A 10,556-nucleotide genomic window follows, 5' to 3' on the forward strand; every position below is an offset into this window, starting at 1 on the left:
ACAAATTAGTTAACATAAATCAGTTAAATGACGAAAAATTAGGTGTCTATTTACTTGTGACCACTCAGTGTATACAGTTTGAATAATATTCCTTGTTGAATTCATCTATAATTGTCTTTCTCTAATGTAACGTCCAGAGATAGTTTCACTGAAAAATTAGTACTTTTAAAAGTGATTTATCTCAAAATCATGAAGAAAATGTATCTCGTTAAAGACCAAATTGATGTGCTTCAACATTTTAAGGTCATGGATGAAACTTGTCAAAGACAGATTTATTGTTTCAAGATATGAAACCTTTCGTTTGGCTTATGTGTGAGAGTGGAGTAGAAGAATGTGCAGAAAATGACCAAATCGTAATAATTCAAGACATTTTTTTTTTCAAGCACAAAGTCAAATGGTTATAAAGAATTAAGTTAAAATGTTGAGCGAACAACACACAGTACAGTTTTAAGATCTAAAGTATTGTTTTTTTAATTTGTTAATTGGTTTAGAGATGATACGCAGAAAAACAAAGCATATTGAATTAATATAAAAGAATACCAAACATTATATAGCACTCCCCTGCTTCTATAAAATTGAAAAATATTGGCTCTGATTTCTCCAGATACTTTAAAGAAATATTAGGACAACCACATTTGAAAAGTTTGACTAAATAAAATGGAAAAAATAAACATTTAGCTAATTGATGTTTTAAACTTTTCTCATACTTGTTTTTGAAGTTAACATTAAGCTTTACTCAGATTTTGTGTTAGAGAATAACAAAGTATGTTATTCGACTTTGAGTGAATTTTAGTGAATACGTGGTATATTTCAGTCAGTTGGAAGTTATCATTTTAAATGTGTTCAATTCTCTATACAATTTTAAAACTGTTGAATTTTCAACACAATTACGGTCGAGCAAAAGCTGTAGCGAAAAGAAATTGGGTGTAGGTTGTATAAGCCTAAACTCTCACTCTTTCACTTATATATATATATATACATACACACACTTTTTGTAGCTTCTCGGCATTACCATCGTTTGGTTGTAAAAGTGCAAAGGAACATTTCCGAAAGAGGGCTCTGACGGTGATAGAGTGGCGGAAGCTTAAAGGAGTTGTCGCAATAGTTTTGGAACACTTTGATTGATAAATCATTCGTGGTGGCTTATGAGTGGCTGGACTTAGGTGATGTGAAGTGAGTGACATAATGTTCAGTCGCCAGTTTGTCTGTACATCCGAGACGGGTAAATGAGGTAAGAGCACCTACCGTCTGCAGGTTTCTAACAGGCGGTAATGTGAACGTATACGATACTAACTTGTTCTGTCATCCACATGTTTCTTCAGTGCAGCGATCAATTCACCGGTCTGTCGTAGCTGCAGAGGTTTTGCTGGTTAGTGGAAAGATTAAAATTTTTGTAGGATTATATACCTAAATATTTCAATAATTTATTGGGAACTTAGAAGATAGAACTATGAAACAGATTAGTCATAAAAAACACTTAAGTTTATTATTAATTTAACTTGTATTTTTTAATCTTTGCGCTTGCACTCTTAAAGTGACTGCATTAGATAGAAAAATAAAACAATCAATAACAAGAAACAATATTTAGCGAAAATATTTTCTGCTTGAGAACAGTTCTAAATATAAGGAGCTAACAAATTAGGTCAATTCAATAGTGTTAAGCCTTTTTATTCTTTTTCGTATATAGTTTTTCCCGAAAATTATGGTTGAAGCTGTTAAAATGTAAAACGTGTAAGATAGCTTTCACTTATTCTGACGGAATAGTTTTTGTTATGCAAGATGTTTTCTGAATACACTGCAGAACTTCTGGTAACAAATACATGAAAGTGTGATAGGAATACGAAATAACTGTCTTTACTGAAACTTGGCATATACTCCCTAACATTGTTCACTCTTTTTACATATTTGTAATTTATTGAAAGTTAAAGTTAAAAATTTGAATTCATTGACTTCGAGAAACACCATTAATGCATCTTCTCAAAAGTTACTGAAAGTTGTAAGATTGAGTTCCAAGTGCGCATTATGGCTTATTTTTCTGTCATGTACTCCGTATGTTCTCCGGTGGGACAGCAGTAAGTTTACGGACCTACAACGCTAAAATCCAGGCTCGATTCCCCGCGGTGGACACATCAGATAGCCCAGTGTGACTTTGCTCTAAAAAACAAACCATGATTATTTAAATAGTATACTTTTCGAAGAGGTAGTGAGTATATCTTAGATGAAATAAACTGAGCAAATTACAACTTTATATTATGCAAAACTACAATACACCAAAATAAGAACACGGAACTACCCCGAAATCCCTTCTGTTAGGTTATTCCTAGTTTGGAAGTGTTTGCAGGAAATATCATCGCTCAGGGGCATAAAACACGATTGTTCACAGAGTGTTTGTTTGTTTTTTGAATTTCGCGCAAAGCCACACGAGGGCTATCTGCGCTAGCCGTCCCTAATTTAGCAGTGTAAGACTAGAGGGAAGGCAGCTAGTCATCACCACCCACCGACAATTCATGGGATACTCTTTTACCAACGAATAGTGGGATTGACCGTCACATTATAACGCCCCCACAGCTGAAAAAGCGAGCGTGTTTGGTGGGACGGAGATTCGAATCCGCGACCCTCAGATTGCGAGTCGAGTGTCCTAACCACTTTGCCATGCCGGTCCGTCACAGAATGTGTATGCCCAACTCAATTCACCGCTAGAGCTTTATGAAACTGCTGAGTGTCATGTGTCAATGTCTCGTAGAAGTTCTGGGAATGTTTCTTTAACTAAGGTGTTTCTCAGCAAATACAATGTGTATGGAAAGTAAAGTAGACACGATAATCATCGTCCATAAAGTTAATCTCAACTGTTTTATACGTGGTTAAAGTCTGAATATAATATTGGATAGTCCATATTTTCTTGTTAAAACTAACGAGTCGTGATACGCTAACGGTGGAGACAAGCAATGTTTTCCGTCATAATGAAATATCAGATCTAATTGTTTCAGCAAAAGGCCAGATAAAGATTGCCAGGAGTTTCAGAATACAGTTGCTAATGATCTACAGTGAAAAAAAAGACGACTCTTTCATTTGTGAAATATAATTGCTGCTGCCTGTTTACCTTGTAAACAATAAAAGTATTTTCTGTAAACTTAAATAAAATCGCGACCAATATATCCAGAGTGTAACTTTATTAGCTCAATATTTCGCTTCGTCAGGAGCTATCGATATCCTTCCTACAAGTTCAGTAATCCAGCTAAATCTAAAATGGAACACTGGCGAAATATTGAGCTAAAAAAGTTGCATTCTAGAAGTATAGGTCGTGATTTTATTTGCGTTTATAGAAATGTCTCATAATAAACTCCAATTTGCGTTAAACAAAGTTAAGTATAATAAAAGTATTAATTTTATATTTCTGTCTATGTCTATCATTTTATAGCAAATAACAGCGTAAATCTGAAAACGTGAGAGTTCTAATAATGGAGTAATTGATGGTGAAATTGTTTAGACTTGCACCTTCACGTGTAATTAAATGTAAAGGCTCCTATTAAGGGGATTTGCCCCCTTAAATCACAGATGGGGAGGTCCCCCAAAACACTTTTTTAGCCCCCCTCAAAGTTTAAGGCTTAGAACCGCTCTTACCGTATCTTCGAATTAGTATATTGGCTACAGATTTTCCGGCAGGAAAACGTTTTATAAGAAAAATAATTATAGTAATTACAAAAACATCGTACTTGAGGGTTTCCAACTTGTTACATTTTTTATTGCATAGAAATACAAACACATGATGCTTCAGTCTACTATCAATTTCAAAAACACCCATAAGAAGAACTCAAGTTGAAACACCGACATAACAGTCGGAGCAAGATTCAATAAGAGTAAGACTGATCTTAAAAACACCGTTACCTGACTGAACTTTAGGAACTAAAAAATACCAAGAAATAACAAGAAATTTCTTGTTATGAGCATTTACAAAATATTAAAATTATGAAGCTGTGTAAAGCTAATAAACATAAAAAGTGTACTGCTTTTAGCAAATTAATATGTAACTTCAGTAACGTTATTTTACATCTATCCTGCATAATTGCCCTTGATAGAGGTTCTAATTCCTCTGTTCCACCACCTAATGTAAGTTTTGTTGATTGCATATAAGGGCGTAAAACTTACCTATTTACGCTCCTAATAATCCTTCCCTAACCCAAGACTTATTTAACTTTTAAGACTAAGTGTAAAGCCACTGTGCTTTCACTTTTTTCAAAACCATAGTTCATATCTTTAATCTTTATAAAGGAAAACGGTTCAGCCCTAAAGGAGCTTTCACAAAATCCAAACATAACCGTAACACGCCTGGACAAAGGGAAATGAAGTTGTTTTATTATAGAAAACTGACTACTTTAAATATATGAATGACTTTCTAAGTGACACCACAAAATTCTAATTCATTACTTCAGGTATGCTTTCCATCGCCATTCAAAGGAAATAAAAATTTGATAATTTTTTTTAGGGAGTTTAAAAAACAACAACACATTATTACTGGTAATGCATTCAACGAATTATAACCTTGTACATCACGAGCTGGTATAATGTGTGGTTTCCTGAAGTCTATAAACAGAGTCATTCATTACATTCGGCCTGATAGCTATGGCGCTCGACTCGCAATCTGAAAGTTGCGGGTTGGGATCCCCATCACCAAACATGCTCGCCCTTTCAGCCATGGAGGCGTTATAACTTGACAGTCAATCCCATTATTCGTTGGTAAAAGAGCGACACAAGAGTTGGCGGTGAGTGGTGTTAACTAGCTGCCTTCCCTCTAGTCTATCCCTGCTAAATTAGAGACACCCTGTCCTTTCAGAAATCGGAACGCACAGCTACCTATTGTACATATTCTCAAACCGTTAACGTTTAATGAATTTACTGTTCTGGACTAGTTCTCATTTGTTAACAAGTTGAAAAACATGGATCCTTCCAACGAATGGTTTATGGTTAGTTTGATGTAATTTCTACATTCACAAACATTCCATTGGATGAGATCATCAACATTTGTTTGAAAAAAAAAGATAGGGTTTTCTTGTTTATGGTTTAACTAAGGAACAGCTTAGGTTATTAATTATCCACTCTGTAATAAAAAATTCAATTCACTAGAAATCTATATGACAAAATTAATGGAGTAGCTATGAGGTCCCCACTAGGATCTACCCTACTTAACAATTTTCTTGGGCATCATAAACATTCTTCATTGAACAATTGCTCAGAGAACTTTAAAATGTTATTTTACAAATGCTAAATTGATGACACTTTCGTCATTTTTTCAATGAAAAGACAAAATCCATCCTTTTTCGAGTACTCTAACTCACAGTATTCATGTATAACATTTATCGGTGAAATCGAAGACAAAAAACTTTAACTTTTCTAGTTACACTAATTACTCAAATTAACCCAAAGTTTTTCAACGTCAGTTTATCGAAATAAAACGTTCACAGGACAGCTCATCTAGTTTAGTGGTTTTATTCCTGTACGATGTAAGATCAACCTAACAACATGTTTTCTAACTCTAGTCTTTAAAATGTGTTTAACTTGTTTAATTTTGCATTTTGAAATTGTTTTTCTCCATGAAATGGTATTGTGTAACGAATATTCTAAGAAAATGATTGAAAGCTTAACCAATATACTTTTGAGCAAAATATCTAAAACTTTCATAAAATTTTCCAAAGTAGATTAATGCTCAGTTTCATTGACTATCCCCTCCATAGGCTAACAAAGTATGATACTTTCTAAAGAACACATGTTGTACCCGCAGGTCAAACTTTTCACCATTTTCCAACCTCCCTATAAATTAAAACGATTTTTTAAAATAAACGACTGCCCACCTATATCTCTTCATTCTTAGATTGTCTATAAATACACGTGTGGTGATTGCAAGACCACTTAAATCGAAAAACTAAAGACATTTGTCTGTCTTCATCCATGAGTACATAAGAGTAACATCCAAGTCCATCCAATTCAGCGATCCAAAATCACAGATATGCAAATGGACATAGATAACTCAATCAAGGGTCACCATTCTCTGTAATGATAATTCCCAACTTGAGATGTCAATCAATGAAAGTCAATCCAGAAAAAGATATTCTCTGTTTTAAACATAACAGTCTTCTTATACACTTAATTTTATTTTTTAAACAAATTAATGATAAAATTGTATTCTAATTAACAGCTTTATAACTAAAATGTTTATCAAAAACTATATTTCTTATTTTATTTCCTCTCCTGTACTAGGTTGACAACAATATTGTTGTTTACTTTTAATGCTTCATGCGATTAGAACATTATCTTAATATCGTATTTTCTATTGATCCTAATTTTTATTATTTTATTACGTCTGAGAAAGACTCAAGTGAAGAGGTCGAAACGTTGCATGGATATATTTATACGTGTGTGCGTATTTGTATCTAAAAAACACATCTCGCAGGTCGGAAACAATGAGCTACAATGTATTTTGTAACTACCATAATTCGTTTTTCTTATAAAACTGTTTTTTTCTTACCGGTAAAATTCTTGCCGATATATTTATACAAAGATAAGATTGAAATGCATTGTTATCTTTCAGCTAAGTTGTTTGGTTGCTGTTCATTACGCTTGCTGCATGCTTGAGATCATTGTCTTTTTGAAAGATGAAACTCTGCACAACAGGTCTTGTTCTTGAGGGAATGATATGATTGATAAGAATCTTACTGTACCTGTCAGCAGTCGGGGTACCATCAATGTTTTGTAGATTCCCAACAACACTGGCTGAGATGTAGCCCACAAATATACATAAGTTGCGCAGCATGCTTCACTATAGATGTTGTGCATTGAACGTGATATAACTTCCCTTTCTGCCATCGAACAAACTATCATTAACTGATGCCAAACAGTTTGAATTCATCTGTAAAAATGCACCCTTCTTTAATTTTAGTCATACAATTTCGGCCTTTTATTTCGGCTATCTCTGTTAAACAGTAGTTTTTGAGCAGCTAAGCATCCATTAAGCACACTGTGTGCTAATGTGTATCTTACAGTTCTAGTAACAACATTCACACCTCTTTTTACAGCTAGATCATTAGTAAGGCCTTTACTACAGGGTTTTTGTGTAACACATAAAAAGAAAATACCCTGAGTTACTTAAAGTCACTTTTGAAGAGTTTTGGTGTTTTACATCGACCTCTTCTAATATCAATAATACTAATTTCATGTACCCTCTTCAAATATTCATATAACTTCTACTCGAACACGAAATTTCGCCCAAGTCTGTTTCATAAAATAGCTTCACCAGCCGAAACATAGATTTATACACGTTTGTCATGTGGTATTTCTGTCCTGAAAAAATTTCGATGCTTAGCAAACATATTTACTTTAATTGAATGATTAAAAAACATATATATATATACATGAATAAATGATTGAAAAACAAGAAACAGCTAAATAATAATAAAAACGAAAGATAAAAATCACGATTTATATTCATTCCCTCTCCTTCACTGTTACTGTTTCTAGGTTGTCAATGATTTTTTGTTTGTTTGAAATTAAGCACAAAGCTACACGATGAGCTATCTGTGCTCTGCCCACCAAAACTTCAAAGCCGGATCAATATTTAGGTTCCTTGTGCATTTGTTAGCTGGTTGGGAAATCCTTTCTATTTTCTAACGTCTTATTTGATACTCCAGATGAAATATTTCAAATGTTGAAACATCTTAAACTGCTCAGTATTATAAGTATTAATACACAACACTTTGAAGATACGATTTAGCAGTGACATTTCTTATTGTTATTTTGTATATTGCGATAACTTAAAAAGAAGCAATGTATTTTTTGTATGTACAACTCATTTGTTGCGTTAGTATCATTGATTGAGATAGTGTTTGAATTATGTAACTTTAACCTAGACAAACTCAAACGCGTTATGTGTTAAGTTATATAAGAATTGAAATTTAAGGACGTCGTGAAGAGGGATATCTTGTCCCTGACCGGTTCTATATCAGAGCTGGAAACAATTAGATGTAACGTAAGCATAGTTGGATAGGAGGTTATTTGATACCATGTGAGAAAGCTAGAAAGACCTTGTAAAGCTATCTAGTTTTTTTTTCTTTCTAAAATTGTTGCAGTGTAGGGTTAGCTATGAACACAAGGTCGTTTTCCTTACTTCGCAAACTAATATCTGTAGCTAAGAATGAAAAAGACAGAAATCCAGATTGGAACCGAAATTCTCTTGAAAAAAATTAGTTGCTTTGAAAGAAGTCCTTATTGAATCGGAATTCTCATGAAAAATATTAATTCTTTTAAGGGAATCCCAGTCCACAGTGAGTCAGCTGTAGTTTTGTGAACTTATAATGCTAAAATCTAGGTTTCGATTCCCCATGTTATACATAGCACAGATTGCCCATTGTTGTAGCTTTGCAATAAAAAAATGCAACAAAGTCCTGATAATTTAGATTGAGATTATCTTGAAAAAATTTTACTTCTTTAGAAAGAAATCCTGATTGAATCAAGTTTCTCTTAACTCAACTTCACGGTTCGAGGCCCGTTACCAAAAAAATCTGCTCTGCACTTTGGGGATGGGGTTTAAGAGTACCGGTGAAATCCTCCTATTCTGTCAGATAAGAGTAACCCAAGTGTTGATGATGGGTGGCGCTGATTAGCTGCCTTCACTTTACTCTGTCAATTCAAAATTAGGGACAGTTATGAGCAGATAGCTCTTTTTATAGCTCTGCGTGAAAGTTCTTAAACAATTAAACAATAACGAAAAAGGAAGCATTCCTTAACATTAGACAATATGTATAGTAAGACGATACTTAACATTAGACAATATGTATAGTAAGACGATAGTTAACATTAGACAATATGTATAGTAAGACGATACTTAACATTAGACAATATGTGTAGTAAGACGATACTTAACATTAGACAATATGTATAGTAAGACGATACTTAACATTAGACAATATGTATAGTAAGACGATACTTAACATTAGACAATATGTATAGTAAGACGATACTTAACATTAGACAATATGTGTAGTAAGACGATACTTAACATTATACAATATGTATAGTAAGACGATAATAACACATTAGACAATATGTATAGTAAGACGATACTTAACATTAGACAATATGTATAGTAAGACGATAATAACACATTAGACAATATGTATAGTAAGACGATACTTAACATTAGACAATATGTATAGGAAGACGATAATAACACATTTCATAACCTAATAGGACAATAGGGTTATATATTCAGCTCTAATTCGAAAATACTAATAATACTGTATGTACTTCTTGTTTTTTTGACAGAACGATAGGATCATATATTTTAACGATAATATTGTATATTTTAAATCCTGTATTCTATTAGGATAGCAATATCATTGTTCTATTTTAATGGTACACTTGTATTGCTGCTTCTTATTCTAGAATACCGTAAATGTTTTCTAGCATGACTGTATCATTACCTTTTCTAAAAGGTAATATTATATATCAAAAACATGGCAGTGTGTCGTGTGGCCGAAACAACCTGCAGGACACACTGTGTGTTATTAAGAGGAGTGATAATTTAGCCATTTTCCACTTTATATAGCTCGAACTTAGGCAATCCAAACTAACACACATTTTCAGAGTGTGTACTCTACTGAATCCTTACTTCGCATACCAAATTTCAAGGCAATCCATTAACAAATACACGAGATATAAAAGCTCCAATTTTGATTGAATTTTTTCCTATTTTTTCTTCACACGGAAAGTACGGAAAATTTATTTGATAGAAAAACATACCTAACTTTCATAGATTTTTTTTTTCAAATAGATCTTTACAACCTACAATTAGATGTCAAATTTGGTATAAATATAGCCACATGTGCAAGGTTATTCAACAAAAATCGCAGAAAGTCATGTGAGCTATCAATCTAAAATGTTTACTGCAGCGCCGCCTAAGAGTAAAGGTAAACCGTACTTAGTTCTTTGTCATTCGAATTAAAGACGGGTGATTTAGAGCAGGATAACTATAGGGTGAAAGCACGTGCAGATACATAAGTATTGGTGTGGACAAGCAAACTAGATTAGCAGTTTCTAGCTCAAGTTTTCAAAATAATCATACGAGTGGATGGTTATTATTCATTGACAACTTTAAGCACAATTTTCTAAATTTTATTAAATTATCCTAATTAAAGAGAGTTTAGCGTCATGTGATATTAGCTTCACAAATTAGCGTAAGTAATAATGCTTGATACGGCTCTACCGAGTGCATGCAAGTGATGACAAGAATCTGTTAATCTAGTTTCCATGGCGTTACTATAAAGGAAGTTATTAACACTGATTTACAGAGAAAAAACTACCACCGTATCTTTTAAATAATCTGGTTGGTTCTGTAAGGCCTGGCATGGCCAGATGGTTAGGGCGCTCGACTCGCAATCTGCGGGTTGCGGGTTCAAATCCCCATTCCACCAAACATGCTTGCCCTTTCAGCCGTGGGGGACGTTATAAAATGACGGTCAATCCCACTATTCGTTGGCAAAAGAGTAGCCCAAGATTTGGCGGTGGGT

General features: G+C 33.6%; 1 protein-coding gene across 9 annotated transcripts in view; it reads left to right on the forward strand.

Annotated features, from left to right (window-relative positions):
* Positions 1-1,088: 1,088 nt before the first annotated feature.
* LOC106468486 (growth arrest-specific protein 2-like) overlaps positions 1,089-10,556 on the forward strand; it is a 41,708-nt gene continuing 32,240 nt past the window's right edge. For 7 of the 9 annotated variants that reach the window (XM_022396822.1, XM_022396819.1, XM_022396820.1 and 4 more), the window contains exon 1: positions 1,089-1,369. The gene's annotated coding sequence lies outside the window, so the exon portion shown is untranslated. Of the gene's footprint in view, positions 1,370-2,117; positions 2,204-10,556 lie in introns of those variants that run through there. The other 2 variants (XM_022396825.1, XM_022396821.1) reach the window with 2 other exon arrangements.

Source organism: Limulus polyphemus, unplaced genomic scaffold (genome assembly GCF_000517525.1).
Source record: "Limulus polyphemus unplaced genomic scaffold, Limulus_polyphemus-2.1.2 Scaffold3024, whole genome shotgun sequence".
Taxonomy (NCBI): domain Eukaryota; kingdom Metazoa; phylum Arthropoda; class Merostomata; order Xiphosura; family Limulidae; genus Limulus; species Limulus polyphemus.